The sequence below is a fragment of the Somniosus microcephalus genome, chromosome 2 (genome assembly GCF_052327205.1).
Source record: "Somniosus microcephalus isolate GS21.2 chromosome 2, FLI_Smic_1.0, whole genome shotgun sequence".
Classification (NCBI taxonomy): domain Eukaryota; kingdom Metazoa; phylum Chordata; class Chondrichthyes; order Squaliformes; family Somniosidae; genus Somniosus; species Somniosus microcephalus.
In genome coordinates this window covers 149,497,282-149,516,556 of record NC_140988.1, presented here as the reverse complement: position 1 = coordinate 149,516,556, position 19,275 = coordinate 149,497,282, and positions in this window count along the sequence as shown.

The following is a 19,275-nucleotide window of genomic DNA, read 5'->3' as shown; positions in this document are numbered from 1 at the left end:
CATCGGGGAAGCGCGAATGCCCGAGGGAGCCGCGGTGAAGCGGAGACAGCGTCGGGGGAGTTACTAACCGCTGGGAAAGGGGAGCAGCAGCGGCACGCCAAACGCCATTGCAGCCAGTGGGTGAAGACCGCCAAGTGCTGGAAAACCGCCATTTTGTAGGCGGAGGACGAAGACAAGAGCGGGAAGCCGCCATCTTGGGATAAAATAAATTGCAACGATGCCTAAACATGGGAACATTGATACCTTTGATGGTGACATCGAAGATTGGGCCATGTATGTAGAACGCATACAAAATTATTGTAAAGCAAATAAAATCCCAGATGCAGAGAAAGCACTAACGTTATTGAACTTAATGGGTGCGAAGACATACGGGCAATTGAAACACCTTTTATCATCAGATGAACCGGCGGATAAGACGTTCGAGGAGATTGTTACTGTCCTGAAAAATCACCTAAACCCCACGCCACTGATGCTAGCGGAACGATTTAAATTTTACAGCAGAAGGCAGCTGAAGGATGAAAGCAATGCTGAATATTTAATGGAATTGCGTAAGCTAGCAAAGTTCTGTCAGTTTGGAACGGGACTAACAGACGCGCTAAGAGATAAATTTGTGTGTGGATTATTAAAAGAAGATACACAAAAGCGACTGCTCAAGGAGAATGAGCTGACGCTTGAGAAAGCGGTCACTATTGTTAAGTATGTGTATTGTATTGAACAATTAACACAAAGACTTAAACGTATAACTCAAACAGGCCTTTACTGGTTGGAGGTAGGGACTGCACATAGGTCTTTACTTCATGCCCACAGGCGGGAACTGAGGGGGATCAGTACCCACAGTGCTATTTATACCCCTATGGCCAGGAGTGGTACTGCGTATCACTACGCCCAACAAGTAGTGCAGTCCTGTCCATAGGTTCAAAGTAGCACACATATTACATACACAACATTCCTCCCTTCCTAGCTTTACAGTCATCTCCCCATTTAACATAACGTAATAACATATATACATATATAACTTCAGGTTTACATAACAGAATAACATAGATACATAGATAACTTCATGTCAAAAACAGATCACAGATTCAGTCTCTGCGGAAAACAGTTCACAGATTCAATCTCTGTGGTGTAGTCGGTTCACGTTGCTAGAGTGACTCATTCAATAGTCCTTCCATGGATTTAACAGTTTGAACTTCCGAACTGAATTGGCTCCGTTCGGAGGGACCACGTGTGTGATCTGGTAGAGGTGATAATGGTTCAGATGGGTCATCTTCTGTTTTTACTTTTCCTTTTCTGCTTCTTGGAGACTCTCTGGGCTCCATTGTCAGCTGCCACAGCTGCCAGCTGCATGCGCAGTTCCTCCTTCTCTTCCTCCTGTTTCCGTCGTAGAGCCAGCTTCTCCCGATGTTCCGTAGACTTTTGGTGCTCCTCCATGATTTCTGCACTTTGGGAGTCGAAGTTACAAGCTGGGCAGGACAGGACATCGTAATATTCGGTGTCGTCCTGAGCTAGACCAGTGAGAGGGTCGTCTATTTCCTCCATACCTAGCTGGACGTTAGCCAGCTCTTGTTCCAAATCCAGACATCTTTCCTGAAGAGACTTCTTCATGTGTACCTCTGCATCCAGCTTTTTCTGGGCTTTCAGCAAGTCGTTTACTAGTGACCTCATTTGTGATTTTAATACTTCAACTTCCTTTGGAGATTGATTGATCGGACTATGCAATCCCTCTACCGGAGCAGCTGTTTCAGCGGTCTGTTGTTCTACGTTGACGTGAGTCAGCGTACTTTTGGCATCCAAGGGCTGCTCTGTTGCAGTCATCTCAGTCTGTGTTGCCACCTCAGCTCTTCCAATAACCTTTGAGAGCTCCGAACCCCTTTCGTTTGAATATTGAAGTTCATGTTCAAGTTTTTCCCATTTCAGAGTCCTGTCCTTCAGCATATGCAGGAGTTGGCTGACCGTTAACTCCTCTGACATCAGACGTTTTGTGTGCTCCTGCTCCATTTTCTCCATCAGCTGCTTCTGTTGTCTTTCCAGATTCTCCAACTCTATATCAAAGAACTCTTTCGTTGCATTCAACTCTTGCTCAAAACGGCGAAGCATTTGTTCTAATTGCTGTTGTAGTTTGAAATGGAGTTGAGTTCGAGCCCGGTGTCCCTCAGAAATGGGCACATCAGTAGACTTGCCAGACTCAGAATCCACAGTTAAACTATGTTGTTGTTGCTCAGTGGAATTCTGTGCTGAAACTTTGTCTTTTGCACCTGAGTTGGGCTTACCATCATCCGTTCCAGAGTCTGGGCCGACTATCTTCACCGAGTTCTCACTCGTTATTGTTTGTAGGAAATGCCAGTCCATATTCATTTTCCTAATCCACTCCCGTCCTAGTAGTGGAGGACCTCCTTCAGATATCACATATAAGTCCATTATTTGACTGTCTTCGCCCTTGTGGGCCACTGCAACCTCTATTTTCCCGATGGGGTACACTCTTTGCCCCGTGTATGTTTTCAATATAATCCCCGTATCCTGTAGGGGAATATGTTGGAATAACTTTCCGTAATCTTTCTTATTTATGACCGTCAATGCCGATCCAGTGTCCAATTCCAGTTTTACTTGGACTCCTTCTATCTGAAGAGTGACCCAAATTGTCTGGAGGTCTGCACCCTTACCAGCGTTGAGTACTCTTAAGCTAGCCAGTTCATTACAGCTTAAGCTAGCCAGTTCATTACTGCTAGCGTCTGAATCGGACTCCTGTTCGGTCACCTTGTGTACCTTTGCGTATTTTCCTTGCGGTGACTTCTTGTTGCTGGTCTTCTTCCCTGACCTGCATACTCTAGCTATATGTCCAAGCCTACCACAAGTTCTACATTCTTGGTTTTTAAACCAACACTGGTTCTGATCATGCGTTGTCTTTCCACAACGATAACATTTGCCAGAACTCACACCCAATTTTGTGCACTGAGCTCCGGTGACCGTAGCTGCATTACTGCCGTGCCTCTCGCTGCGGCTTCGTGTGCTGCTGCCATAGTGACCGCCTTCTCAAGCGTCAGCTCATTCTCCTCGAGCAGTCGCTTTTGTGTATCCTGTTTAAATAAACCACACACAAATTTGTCTCGTAGTGCATCTGTCAATCCCGTTCCAAACTGGCAATATTTCGCTAATTTACGCAATTCCAGCAAATATTCAGCATTGCTTTCATGCTGTAGCTGCCTTCTGTCGTAAAATTTAAATCGTTCCGCTAGCATCAGCGGCGTGGGGTTTAGATGATCTTTCAGGACAGTAACAATCTCATCGAACGTCTTATCCGCCGGTTCATCTGGTGATAACAGGTGTTTCAATTGCCCGTACGTCTTCGCACCCATTAAATTTAATAATGTTAGAGCTTTATCTTGGTCACGAATTTTATTGGCCTTACAATAATTTTTTACTCTTTCAACATATATGGCCCAATCTTCGAGGTCACTATCAAAGGTGCTAATATTCCCGTGTTTAGGCATTGTAGATTTGCAATTTCTCAGATTTTATTTTCTTTACTTGTTATCAAAGATGGCGGCTTCCCGCTCTTGCCGTCGTCCTCCGCCCACAAAATGGCGGTTTTCCCGCGCTTGGCGGTCTTCACCCGTCCCCCGACGCCGTCTCCCTTCAGCCCTCGAGTGCGGCCCTTATCTTCGCCGCGATCGATAGCCCGCGCTGTGCACCGCGACTCTCGCACCTTGAGCTTCTGCAGCCGCCGCGCCTTTCAGTCCGAGTGCGGCTCTTATCTTTGGTCCCGATCGCTGGCCCGGCTGCGCCCCTCACTTCAAAGCGGCCCGGCCCTTATCTGCCGATCGCTATCGCCCTACCTCTCTCTCTTCCCCAGTCCTGTCTTTACTCCGGTTCACAAGCTGATGGAGGCTTCAGGGTCCTAATGCCTGTGACTTCCAGTCGCTGGCAGCTGTCAGGATTTCTGCTGCCCTTCAGTTTTGAGTGGGGTGTTGAGGATTGAAACCTCTCTTCAACGTCCTGTCTTTGGACGAAGCCGCCTGGAATAACTGCCGCAGGGTAAGAGCCTGACTCGTCGCCAGTGTTAAGTATGTGTATTGTATTGAACAATTAACACAAAGACTTAAACGTATAACTCAAACAGGCCTTTACTGGTTGGAGGTAGGGACTGCACATAGGTCTTTACTTCATGCCCACAGGCGGGAACTGAGGGGGATCAGTACCCACAGTGCTATTTATACCCCTATGGCCAGGAGTGGTACTGCGTATCACTACGCCCAACAAGTAGTGCAGTCCTGTCCATAGGTTCAAAGTAGCACACATATTACATACACAACAACTATAGCAGCAGCACACGAAGCCGCAGCGAGAGGCATGGCAGTAATGCAGCTACGGTCACCGGAACACAGTACAAATAAACTGGGTTTGAGTACTGTAAAATGTTATCGTTGTGGAAAGACAACACACGATCAGAACCAGTGTTGGTTTAAAAACCAAGAATGCAGAACGTGTGGCAGGCTTGGCCACATAGCTAAAGTATGCCGGTCAGGAAAGAAGACCAGCAACAAAAAGTCACCGCAAGGAAAATACATAAAGGTGCACAAGGTGACAAAGACCAGTTCGAATGAACAGAAGTCAGATTCAGACGCTAGCAGTAATGAACTGGGTAGCTTAAGAGTACACAACGTTGGTAAGGATGCAGATCTCCAGACAATTTGGGTCACTCTTCAGATAGCAGGAGTCCAAGTAAAGATGGAATTGGACACTGGATCGGCATTGACGGTCATGAATAAGAAAGATTACAAAAGGTTATTCCAACATATTCCCCTACGGGATACGGAGATTATATTGAAAACATACACGGGGCAAAGAGTGTACCCCATCGGAAAGATAGAGGTAAAAGTGGTCCACAAGGGCGAAGAAAGCCAAGTAATGGACTTATATGTGCTACCTGAAGGAGGTCCACCACTACTGCGACGGGAGTGGATTAGGAAAATGAATATGGACTGGCACTCCTTAAAAGCACTAACGGTAGATTCCGGGGAAACAGATGTCAAACCTAAACGATTGTCCAAAATATTGGATGATGCTAAAGAGGTGTGCCAGCAAGGGCTGGGAACACTGAAAGGAATTACGACAAACATCAAGATTGATGAACATGCACAACCAAAATTTTTCAAAGCCAGACCGGTACCCTATGCAATACGACCTACTGTAGAAGCGGAACTGGAAGCGCTAGAACGTTCAGGTGTACTGTCTAAGGTAGATTGGAGTGAGTGGGCTACGCCCATTGTTCCCGTTATGAAACGTCCTTCGAGCAACAAGCCAGGAGAACCAGGGAAGGTTCGCATCTGTGGAGATTTCAAGATCACCGTTAATCCGGTGCTTCACACGGTGCAGTATCCGCTTCCGCGGATTGAGGATATTTTTGCTTCGTTGTCTGGCGGGAAACACTTCACCAAGATAGACCTGGCGCAGGCGTACTTGCAGATGGAGGTTGAAGAAGAGTCACGCCAGTACCTCACGATCAACACGCATAGAAGTTTGTACCGGTATAATAGGCTGGTTTTTGGAGTGGCATCGGCTCCGGCAATTTGGCAGAGGGCCATGGAGCAGGTATTACAGGGAATTCCAGGCACACAATGTTACCTGGACGATATTCTGATTACAGGTGATGGTGATGAAGAACACCTCGCAAACTTGGAACTGGTGCTCAACAGACTGAAAGAGTATGGACTTAGAGTTAATCGGCAGAAATGTGAGTTCTTTCAGAAGCGGATCTCGTACTGTGGTCATGTCATTGACCGGGAGGGGCTTCATAAGTCTCCTGACAAGATAGAGGCAGTTGTAAAGGCTCCCGCTCCGGATAACGTCTCTCAGTTGAGATCGTTTCTGGGATTGATTAACTATTACCATAAGTTTCTACCGAATCTATCCATGGTACTGCACCCGCTGAACGCTCTTTTGCAGAAGGGGGTACCATGGGAATGGAGCGAAAACTGTAAGAAGGCATTTCGCAAAAGCAAAGAATTGATCACCTCAGAGGAAGTGTTGGCTCACTTCAACCCGACACTGCCTATTCGGTTGGCTTGTGATGCTTCTCCATATGGTATTGGGGCAGTACTCTCACACAAGTTGCCAAATGGCACGGAAAGGCCAGTCGCGTTTGCATCCAGATCATTGACCTTCGCTGAGCGCAACTATGCGCAGATCTATAGGGAGGCTCTCAGCCTTGTATGGGGAGTGAAGAAGTTTAATCATTACCTGCAGGGCCAAAAATTCACACTTCTGACAGACCATCAGCCGTTGGTATCCATTTTTAACCCTAAGAAGGGTGTTTCGGTGATGACAGCACAGCGACTCCAGAGATGGTCCCTTTTCCTAGGGGCACATCAATATCAAATAGAATTCAAAGGTACAAAGCAGCATGGCAATGCTGATGGGCTGTCGCGCCTGCCACTACCTGAAGCAGAAGAGACGACGAAAGTTGACCCTGTTGAGTTATTTCATTCGACCATCGAGTGTTTACCAGTCACCAATGCAAGTACTGAAAGAGAAACCAGGAACGACCCGACACTGTCCCGAGTTTACGAGGTGACAGTGAAGGGATGGCCAACACACGGTGATCCTCGGTTACCGGCATTCTCGGCAAGGCGAGACCAGCTGTCCGTCTGCCATGGTACTTTAATGTACGGGACAAGAGTGATTATTCCTCCCAAGTTACGGGAAAGAGTTCTAAAGGAACTGCATGAAGGTCATCTGGGGGGAGTTAAGATGAAAAGTCTTGCTAGGGCTTATGTATGGTTGCCGGGCATTGACCAACAGATAGAGGAGTTGACAAAAAGCTGCGCTGGGTGCCAAAAAGTGCAAAATGCACCTCCGATCGCACCGCTACACCCATGGGAATGGCCTTCAGCCCCATGGCAATGCGTACATATTGACTTTGCTGGTCCATTCATGGACTCCATGTTCCTAATTGCGGTGGACGCACATTCCAAATGGCCAGAAGTGATCAAGATGAATACCACTACTTCAGAAAAGACAATTGCGGTGTTAAGAACAATATTCGCAAGGAACGGATTGCCAGAACAGGTATGTTCGGACAACGGACCACAGTTCGTGTCGGAAGAATTCCAAAAATTCTTAAAGAAGAATGGGGTGAAACATTATACCTCTGCCCCATATCATCCGGCGACAAACGGGTTGGCCGAGAGATTTGTCCAAACATTCAAAAAGGCAATAAAGGCCATGAACGATGATCAGATTCCGTTACAACACAAGGTGGACAATTTCCTAATGGCATATCGAAACGCCGCTCATGCAGTGACTAACCAAAGTCCTGCCATGATGTTTTATAACAGGAGGTTGCGGTCCAGGTTGGACTTGTTAAAACCAAATGTGCGGAGGGAAGTGGAAAACAAACAGTTCCGGCATATTAATAACAAGTCCACTCGAAGTTTCGACGTAGGACAACCAGTGTTGGCAAGGGGCTATGGAAACGAAAAATGGCAGTCTGGAACAATTCGGGCCAGACAAGGACCTCTGATGTACACAGTAGATATTGGTAACAATGTGATAAGGCGTCATGCGGATCAACTGGTAGAATCAAGAGCAAGGTTAATGAACCTGAAGCATCTACCTCGGCAGGGACTGTACCTGATGATGACGTCCAATACATAGGAAACCAACAAGAAGAGTCACCTCAGCAACAAGAATCAGAGACCACTGAAAGGCGTTATCCAAACCGAATCAGAAGGCCTCCTGAGAGACTGAACCTTTGAACTGTTTATACCTGAAGTTATATATGTATATATGTTATGATGTTATGTTAAATGGGGATATGACTGTTAAGCTAAAAAGGGAGGATTGTGGTGTATGTAACCTGTTCCACCTTGAGAACTTAAGCCTGTTCCACCTTAAGAGATGTACTACTTTCTCTGGCTGCTGTATACGTAATACCGGTGGTGACCACCGGTATATAAGTACTGTGTAGTGATATTGTATTTAGTATAGTCCTGACCTCCAACTAGTAAAGACCTGTTGAACTTTATTCTTGTAGTCTGTGTCAGTAATTAATCTTAATACAACTGGAACACACAGACTTAACACCTAAAAATCAAAAGGCCTGTGTATCTACGATATTCTACAAGTCAGAAAACAGCAGCCTGGGCTTGTTGCTCAGTGGAAATGAGGTAGATGGATGGGCCATAGAAACATAGAAGATAGGAGCAGGAGTAGGCCATTCAGCCCTTCGAGCCTGCTCTGCCATTCAATGAGATCATGGCTGATCATCCAAATTCAGTACCCTGTCCCTGCCTTCTCCCCATATCCCTTGATCCCTTTAGCCTTAAGAAATATATCCAACTCTTTCTTGAATATATTTAATGAACTGGCCTCCACCGCCCTCTGTGGCAGAGAATTCCACAGGTTCACCACTCTCTGGGTGAAGAAATTCCTCCTCATTTCAGTCCTAAATGGCTTACCCCTTATCCTTAGACTATGACCCCTGGTTCTGGACTACCCGGCAATCAGAAACATCCTGCCTGCATCTAGTCTGTCCAGGCCTGACAGAATTTTATAGGTTTCGATGAGATCCCCTCTCAATCTTCTAAACTCCAGTGAGTATAAGCCCAATCGACACAATCTCTCCTCATACGTCATTCCTGCCAGCCCAGGTATCAGCCTGGTGAATCTTTGCTGCACTCCTTCCATGGCAAGAACGTCCTTCCTCATGTAAGGCGACCAAAACTGCACACAATACTCAAGGTGCGGTCTCACCAAGGCCCTGTACAACTGTAGCAAGACATCCTTGTTCCTGTACTCGAACCCTCTTGCTACGAAGGCCAACATACCATTTGCCTTCTTAACCGTCTGCTGCACCTGCATGCTTACCTTCAGCGACTGGTGCACAAGAACACCCAGGTCTCTTTACACTTCCCCTTCTCCCAATCTATTGCCATTCAAATAATAATCTGCCTTCCTGTTTTTGCCACCAAAGTGGATAACCTCGCATTTATCCACATTATAGTGCATTTGCCATGTTTCTGCCCAATCACCCAACCTGTCCAAATCGTACTGGAGTTTCACGACATCCTCCTCACAGCATACCCTCCCACCCAGCTTTGTGTCGTCTGCAAATTTGGAGATATTACATCCAATTCCCTCGTCCAGATCATTAATATATATTGTGAACAGCTGGGGTCCTAGGAACGATCCTTGCGGTACCCCACTAGTCACTGCCTGCCACTCGGAAAACAACCCGTTTATTCCAACTCTTTGCTTTCTGTCCGCCAACCAGTTCTCTATCCAAGTCAATACCTTGCCCCCAATCCCATGTGCCTTAATTTTGCACGCTAATCTCTTATGCGGGACCTTATCGAAAGCCTTCTGAAAGTCCAAATACACCACATCCACTGGTTCTCCCTTATCTATTTTACCAGTTACATCCTCAAAAAATTCCAGTAGATTAGTCAAGCATGATTTACCATTTCTTTGTTCCCCATTATAAATTCCCCTGATTCTGACTGCAAGGGACCTACACTTGACTTCACCAATCTTATTCTCTTCACATATCTATAAAAGCTTTTACAGTCAGTTTTTATGTTTCCTGCAAGCTTACTCTCATATTCTATTTTCCCTTTCTTAATTAATCCCTTTGTCCTCCTTTGTTGAATCCTAAACTGCTCCCAATCCTCAGGATTATTGCTTTTTCTGGCCAATTTATATGTCCTCTCCTTGGATCTTATGCTATCCCTAATTTACCACAGTTGAGTCACCTTTTTTGTTTTATTTTTATGCCAAACTGGGATGAACAAATTCTGTAGCTCATCCATTCGGTCTTTGAATGTTTGCCATTGCCTATCCACCGTCAACCCTTTGAGTGCCATTCCCCAATCAATCCTACCCAACTCGCTCCTCAGACCATCGTAGTTTCCTTTATTTAAATTGAGGACCCTAGTCTCCGAGTCAACTACTTCATTCTCCATCTTAATGAAGAATTCGATCATATTATTATGATCGCTCCGACCCAAGGGGCCTCGTACAACAAGATTGCTAATTAATCCTTTCTCGTTACATAATACCCAGTCAAAGATGGCCTGATCTCTGGTTGGTTCCTCGACATAATTGGTCCAGAAAACCATCCCGTAAACACTCCAGGAATTCCTCCTCCACAGTATTGTTGCTAATTTGGTTGGCCCAATCTATATGTAGATTAAAGTCACCCATGATGACTGCTGTGCCCTTATTGCACGCTTCTTTAATTTCCCTTTTAATGCCATCCCCAACCTCCGCCCTGTGATGCCTGGTCTTATTTTTGGTGCTGAATGTATACTTGATCATAAAATAAATTAAAATGTAAGCTCTGAAGACCATTTTGTGTTCCTTACAATCATTTGCATGAGATAGTACGGAAATGTCAATTTAACAAAGGTTTCCTATGAAGTCACTGTGCTGCAGTTAACAGTTTAAAATTACTTGAACAAGATCCAATTTCCCAACTGATTATTGTGAATATTTTTCAGCTGCCATTACTGATTATTGCTAAAAGTACAGCTCTATCAATTTGTGTTCAAATTTCAAAATATGATTGAACATATTTGACTGCAGAGAGAAAGAACTTGCATTTATATAAAGCGCCTTTCACGGCCTTGGGACATCCCAAAGCACTTTGTATGCCAATTAAATAGTCATTGTAATGTAGAAAATATGGCACAGCAAGGTCCCACAAACAGTAATGAGATAATGGCCAAAGAATCTGTTTTAGTGATGTTGTTTGAAGTATAAATATTGGCCAGAACATCAGGGAGAACTCTTGTTCATCTTTGAATACTGCCAATGGGATCTTTTATATTCACCTGAGAGGGCAGATGGGGAATCAGTTTAATGTTTCATCTGAAAGACGGCACCTCTAACAGTGCAGCGCTCCCTCAGTACTGTATTTAAGTGTCAGCCTAGATTATGTGCTCAAGTCTCTGGAATGAGACTTGAACCCACAACCTTCTGACTCAGATTCAAGAGTGCTACCTCTGAGCTAAGGCAGAGAGCTAAAACCTTAAGCATCTGAAACAATTTTTTTGTTGTTCAACTTGCATCGCAAAAACATGATATTGCATGATCAAAAACAAGAAGTCTACTCCGGCATTATATATATATATTTTTAATTATCCTCGAACTGGTGCTGCTCATCTACCCAGTAAGATTATCATGGATTAGTTGGTTTCTAATATACTTGTTTTGTTTTATTATCTTATAATCATCAGTAATGGATTTATAATTGTGTGTATGAATTAAATGTAGAAGTCTGTAATCATCAATTGCATGCAATGATAACCTGAATTATATATGACATGTAACCCTTTTGCTTATAATTAAAAGTCTGGTGTAACCCAGACAGCATGGGATAAGAAAGAGGACTGCTATAGTTGAATAGTGAAGCTGTTGGGTGAATTAATGAAAGTTGGATATTAGCCAACAGTAAGGATGAGGCATAGAGTGGAGCTAGCTGTGGTAACCAAGGTCAGTTGTGGTTCCAGCCGTGTTGGAATGTTATGATGTCTGGCAGTGAGCTAAAAACAGAGGCTTCTCTCAGGACCATCAAGGGCACTATGGAGGAAAAATTTGGTATCGCCCCATTTGGGGCGCCATTGGCGGTGCACAAAGTTTAGCGCCTGGCGCTAATTATCACCTCCGACAGCAAACTTGGCTTTTATCGCCCCCGGAGGTGATTGGAGCGCCAAGTCAGGTGCTTCACACCTGTCTTAAGGCGCAAAGGCCGAGGAGCGAGGCGCTACCTCAGAGCGCTGGCGAAGCAAGGAAGGGCAAATCCAAATAAACCTGCAAAATTCTGCTCAGTACTCAAAAGTCCTTCACACAGCGTTGAATCTCTCTAGAAGTGTCTCTCTCAGAATGCGTGGTGCAAAAATGTCACCGACAAAAAAAGGCAGGAAGCGGTCGCCTTTAAATAGCGCTCCCCTCGTCCCTTTCTGACAGCATAACGATCCCCTCAACCTGTCGTTGCTAGCGGCAGGCGGTAAGGCAGGGGGGTGCCACTCAATATTGTAGTGCCAGTGTGTAGATAAAGACACTGAAGACAGGAGTTGGTTCATAGGTATTTACTAAGCAAGTCTGGGGGGGTGGGGTTCTAAAGGATATACACAATACACAGGCTTATATAGCCCAAGTGGCAATTACCGGCATTACGCACACCTGGGGCTCTTAAAGGCACATACACCACAATTCCTCCCCTTCTAGCTAACTAGTACATCATATTTTAAGTAATTATTAATTTACATGTTATATGCAAAATAATATACATTGCTGTATTAATTAATTATAAGTTAGTCTCTCAGGAGGCTTCCTGACTCGGTCCGGATAACGCCTCGGGGGTGTAGTAGTTTCTGGTGGTGTAGTAGGTTCTTCTGGCAAGGCTGATTCGGCTTGAAGGCCAGTGTCGGGTTCATCGGGTTCCAGTATCACCGGATCGGAGGTAGATATGGGTATCTCTACTTCATCGTTAGATGTATAGCGTGGTGGTGTAGGTTGTCCCTTTTCGGATGACTTGATGATTTGGTCAGCATGGCGCCTTATTATGCTTTCTCCGATGTCCACGGTATACATCAGTGGTCCTAATCGTGTGCAGATAGTTCCAGGCTGCCATTTCTCAGTACGGTAGTCCCGGGCCAAAACCGGTTGGCCTATCTGGAAGGCCCTAGTTGGCCTTTCATTCATGCCCTGAAACTGCCGGTTCTCCACGTCCCTTCGGATGTTGGGCTTGACCAAATCCAGCCGGCATCTTAGGTTTCTATTGTAGAACATCATGGCGGGAGTTTGGTTAGTAACCATATGCGTTGCATTCCTATATGCAAATAAGAAGTTATCCACTTTGTGCTGAAGTTTTATGTCTTCATTACCCATGGCCTTGATGGCCTTCTTGAAGGTTTGGACAAACCTTTCAGCCAATCCATTGGTGGCGGGATGGTATGGGGCGGACGTGTAGTGCTTTACCCCATTGTTCTTTAAGAACTTTCTGAATTCTTCGGACACAAATTGCGGTCCATTATCAGAACATATCTGTTCCGGCAGCCCATTCCTGGCAAATATGGTCCTTAATACTGTGATGGTTCTTTCCGTGGTGGTGGAGGACATCTTTATTACCTCTGGCCACTTGGAGTGTGCATCAACTGTGATTAAGAACATTGAGTCCATAAATGGACCAGCAAAGTCGATGTGCACCCTTTGCCAGGGAGATGAGGGCCACTCCCATGGATGTAGAGGGGCCTGTGGCGGAGCATTTTGGACCTTCTGGCATCCTAGGCAGCTCTTGGTCATGTCTTCGATGTCTCCATCGATACCTGGCCACCATACAAACGCCCTAGCTAGGTTCTTCATTTTCACTCCACCCAGATGCCCCTCGTGAAGCTCCTTTAGCACTTTATCCTGGAGTTTGGGTGGAATCACCACTCTGGATCCACACATCAAGGTTCCTCGGCACACTGACAGCTGTTCTCTTCTTTGCGAGAATGCTGGCAACAGTGGTTCGCCATGTGCTGGCCATCCCTTCATTGTTAAATCGTAGACCCGAGAGAGAGTAGGGTCATTTCTTGTTTCCCTTTCAATGGCAGAATTTGTCACCGGTAGACATTCCACTATGGTAGAGTGGAATACCTCTACTGGGTCTACTGTAGGTGCCTCTTCTATCATTGGCAACGGCAGGCGCGATAAACCGTCAGCATTCCTATGCTGTTTTGACCCTTTGTATTCAATGTTGTATTGGTGTGCCCCTAGAAAAAGGGACCACCTCTGTAGTCTTTGTGCCGTCATAATGGGGACACCTTTTTTAGGGTTGAATATGGAGATGAGGGGTTGATGGTCAGTCAGCAAGGTAAATTTTTGTCCGTGTAGGTAATGGTTGAATTTCTTCACTCCCCATACCAGGCTGAGTGCTTCCCTGTCTATCTGGGCATAGTTACGCTCAGCTGAGTTCAATGAGCGTGACGCAAAAGCTATCGGCCGTTCCGAGCCATCAGGGAATCTATGGGACAATACCGCTCCTATGCCGTAAGGGGATGCATCGCACGCCAGTCTGATTGGTAGTGATGGGTTATAATGAGCCAAAACTTTCTCAGATGTGATTAAGTCTTTACATTTATGGAAGGCACGTTTACAGTCTTCGTTCCATTTCCAAATCACTCCTGTCTGTAGAAGATCATTAAGAGGGTGTAGAATAGTTGATAAGTTCGGCAAAAATTTATGATAGTAATTTATTAATCCCAGGAATGACCTCAATTGTGAAACATTTTCAGGTGCTGGGGCTTTTATAACTGCTTCAATTTTTTCAGGTGACTTATGCAACCCTTCCTTATTAATTATGTGGCCACAATATGATATCTGATTTTGGAAAAATTCGCACTTGGGGCGATTTGCTCGTAGGCCCCGTTCTTTCAGCCTAGTGAGCACCTGCTCCAAATTGGCAAGGTGCTCGTTGTCGTTTTCTCCTGTTACAAGGATGTCGTCTAGGTAGCACTGAGTCCCCGGAATCCCTTGCAGGACTTGCTCCATAGCTCTTTGCCAGATAGCTGGAGCTGATGCTACTCCAAAAACCAGTCGATTGTACTGGTACAGGCCTTTGTGTGTGTTTATTGTGAGATACTTTTTAGAGGTCTCCTCAACCTCCATCTGTAGATATGCCTGTGCCAAGTCAATTTTTGTGAAACGTTTTCCTCCGGATAGTGAGGCGAAAATATCTTCTATCCTTGGAAGAGGATACTGTACCGTGTGAAGGACCGGGTTTACAGTCACCTTAAAGTCCCCACAGATGCGAATTTTTCTCTGTTCCTCAGAGTTATTTTTCAATGCTTTTTTCATGACTGGAACGATGGGTGTTGCCCATTCGCTCCAATCTATTTTGGATAATACTCCTGCCTTTTCCAAATTCTCCAGCGCTGCCTCGACTGCCGGACGTATTGCGTATGGCACCGGTCTTGCCTTAAAATTTTTTGGAATTGCTGCATCTTCTACTTTTATTGAGGCGGTGATGCCTTTCAAGGTTCCTAGTTTCTCTTGAAACACTTCTTTGGCGTTGGCCAAGATGTCTTTTAATCGTTCAGGTATGATGTCATCATTGTTTTTTTCCTTACTGGTCACCGTCAGTGCCTGAATGGAGTGCCAGTCTAAACGTATCTTCCTTATCCATTCACGTCCCAACAACGGTGGACCACCATCTTGTAGAATGTATAAATACAACTTTTGTATTTCTTTGCCGTTGTATACCACAGGCACCTTTATTTTTCCTTTGGGGTATACTTTCTGCCCCGTATATGTTTTTAAGATAATGGATGTGTCTTTTAGAGGTATATGCGAAAATAGCCTCTCGTAATCTCGTCGATTTATTACGGTTAGAGCTGATCCTGTATCTAGCTCCATTTTAACTGGGGACCCTGCTATTATGAGGGTAACCCAAATGGTCTGGTAATCTTCATTGGCCATTACATTATGTAATTTGAGAGAGCTTAGTCTCTTGTTCCCGGAGTCGCTATCGCTCTTCTGGTCTTCGGAGCTACTGTCCGTCATCATTTGTACCTTTCTGTGCTTTTCCTTATTGATTCTTTTCCCGTTAGTGGATTTTTTATTTTCAGATCGGCATACACGTGGAATGTGCCCCATCTTTCCGCATCGCCTGCATGCTTTTTCTTTGAACCAGCAATCCCTCTGGTCATGGTTGGGTCTGCCGCAGCGATAACATCTCTTGAAACCCCATGTCATTTCATGGGTGTTGAAGTCCTGTGGCCTTTGCTGTATCTTTGCCACTCCTATTGCACTGAAAGCCTTGTCCAGTGTTAAATCTTTTCCAGAATATACCTTTTTTTGTGTTTCTGCACTTAGGGGATCGCAGATGAATTTGTCTTGCAGAGAATCTGCCAGTCCTGCCTCGAATTGGCAGTGTAGGGTATCGACAATCTCCTCAAAATTCTTGTCCATCGGTTCGGCTGGAGTGATTAAGTTGCGTAACAGCTTGTATATTTCTGCGCCCATTAGATCCAGAAGCACTGAAGCTTTTTTTTCATCTTCTATTCCATTTGCGGTGCAAAACACCTCCACTCTTTCTACATATGTGGTCCAATCCTCTATCTTATCAAAAACATCAATATTGCCAAAGTTAGGCTCTGTTTTGTTATCAAAAGCATGAATATTGCCAGACTTAGTCATTTCAAAAAAAAATGGCGCTTCCCGCGCTTTCCCGCCGCTGCTACCGATAACAACGCTCTTTTACTGTGGTTTCCGTTTATTCACTGTTGGAGATTCGTTCCCGACGGAGGTCTAAACGCTGACCTGCTTGCCGCGCCGGCCGTCTCCCGAGTGCACCCTCCCAGTCCGTTATTGCTTGCCTCTGATTTCGCTGCCTGTCTCAGCTGTAGAGCCCGCCGCTGGAGCCCCAGCCTGACGCCCAGGAAGGATTAGCGCAGTACCTGCCACCAGCTTGGCCAGCTGGTGAAACCACAGTTTCTATTACTTCCTTGAGTCTTCTGGACGCTGGAGGAATCGATGTCCTTGAGGTGCTGCCGAATTGCAGGTAAGTCCGTTTCCACTTCGTCGCCACTGTAGTGTGTGTGTGTAGATAGACACTGAAGACAGGAGTTGGTTCATAGGTATTTACTAAGCAAGTCTGGGGGGGGGGGGGGGGGGGGGGGGGGAGTTCTAAAGGATATACACAATACACAGGCTTATATAGCCCAAGTGGCAATTACCGGCATTACGCACACCTGGGGCTCTTAAAGGCACATACACCACAATTGCTCTTAAAGGCACATACACCACAAATATCGGGTCCGGGGCGCTAACGGGGCATTGTGCACTCGAACGACATCACAATCTGCCGGCGCAGGAGATCGTGGCGGTAGTGTTTAGCGCCGCCGCAAAATGTCTAGTTAATTTCGCGAGTGGCATGAACATCGCCGCGCCTGGCCTCTAGTTGCTTTGCGCCCCACTTGCACCCTCTTAAGGTGCTAACGGGAGGCGCAACTGTAATGTATATACCTTTAAGGGGGGGGGGGGAACTACTTTTTACAGCTCATGTATACTGTAGTACCAGCAGTGACCACACCTGTATATAGCACTGAGTAGTAATCTGTACAGGCAGTTCCAGTGTGAGCCACGTTTAGTAAACACCTGTTGTACCGTTTCTCCTGCAGTCTGTGTCTTATTATACACGGACACAACAGCAACCAACTGAATCTTTCCCCTATATCTCTACAGTATGGAGACATGTTCTTTTGTGTTGCCATAACTACCCCATATTATAGGAGTCTTGATGGTCAAAAACAGATGATGTAAGGGGGTCATAAGACTAGAACCTGAACAATCATGTGGCATCTTTATGATTGGATTTTGGGTAATTGGGTGTAAGCCAATGATATGTTCAGTAAGACTCCATAGATTTTGAATGAGATAAGGGTATAAAGGGGGGGGGGGGGTGGATTTCAACATCCACAAAGTGTAGAAGATTTCAGAAAGGGTTGAAGATGTCAGGAAGAATCAAGGAGATGCCAGAGATGAGAGACAAGGAGACACAGGGTGCAGCCTACGTACAGTTGTGACTTCTACCCAGAGCATAACAGGGTGATATGTGTCTCAATTATACTCTGTAAATGGCTGCTCGAATACTGTAATGTATTAAGTCTTGCTTGTGCTGAATAAAGTTTAATCACTGTCAACTTTCGGAATCAGGGTCCCTCTGGGATCTTACAACCCCCCTCTATTTATTTCCAACTCTATTTGCCCTTCACTCTTTCTCTCCCTTTGTGCAAGTCTCTCCTTGCCTGTATAGCTTCTCTTCTGACATCTTATGCTCTATTTGTCTACCTTCTCACAGATTTGGTCTTTTGCTCTGCATCGCCTTCTGTACACTTAATACTCTGCATTCCACACACTTTCTCTCGTCACTGCTGCCTCCCTGTTTTTCTGTATTTTTCATAACTCTTCTCCTCTCACCTACCAGAGATCTGGAGGCAGACTCGGAGCTCCAAACCTCTGACAACAACAGAAATGACCTTGTCTGGTACTGGTGGGATTGATGCTGGTGTTGTCTGTTGCATTTGCAAGAGGGAGCTCATGATCAGGGTCTAGGTTGGGAGAGCGTAGCAATAGGTTAGATAGGCAGCTGAAGGAAACAGCGAATAAAAGGATATGGGAACAGGGCAGGCTCATGGGATTGGGACTACAGGTCATGTGGAGAATAAACTTGAACACTGATTGGTTGGCCCAAATGGGCTATTTCAATGTTGCAACATCTATGTCATTCCACATAGGGCACCAGAAACAGAGACTGAAGGTAGAAATGCATGGGATTCAGCTCTGAGTGTATTATCATTGCTCTGTGCTGTATTTATTGTACAGCAGTTTTATTTATTACATATTGCTGTGCTTAGTTTCACAATTCTATTTCATCAGTAGTAGGATGGACTTTTACCTGGATTTACTACTGCTGTGAATTGTCTGTAAAATAATTGCATCATTATTGCTGTTCAGGAAGGGCTGAGGCATAGGTCAGACCAGCCTGTTCCCGAGGGCTGGGGATTGAAGAGGCAGCGAGGTCAAGGGTGTAGCCGAGAAGCAGTGAGATTAGGGACTGTGACCATGAGTCAGTAATAAAATCAAGAGTTCATTCACTGCAGATTCATTCCTGTTTATACACATACTGAGGGGGACATTGGTTATTTGAAGAAAACAGCCTCCGCTGTTGTGCATGCATTAGAACCCAGGACATGTGACGCTGGGGAATGTAGTGTTTAATATTGAAGACAAACGGGCGTATTTTGAGCCTCTGAGCATTGGCAATCAGTTGCCCAAGTGGAGATCGTGAAGTGGGAGGGAGGCACTGGGGGAGGTGGGTTCTGGAGTCCAGGATGCTAAGGCACCTGGTGGAGGGGGTTGTGCTATAAGGAAATGGGATGGAATTGATGGAGCCAAGATTATAGGTTATAAATTTTATTTTTTAAGAGGTATATACCAGGGCAGAAGAGGAGCCTTCCTGCAACCCTTTAAAAAAAATATATAGAGTTGCTTAATGCAGTTGGTTTAGTCACAAAAATGATCAAATAGAAATGACGCAAGAGATGATTCGGAGGTCTGACTGGTCCCTAGTTACATTGCATTGATATCAGATTAGTTGACGGGACCAATATCCCTCAACTAGAGCAGCTTAAACAGAAAATATATAAAAAAAACCTTCATAGTTCTTTTAAGGAATTGAAATCTTGAGGAATGGAATTGAAAAGCAGAGAAGTTGTGTTAAAATGATAGAGA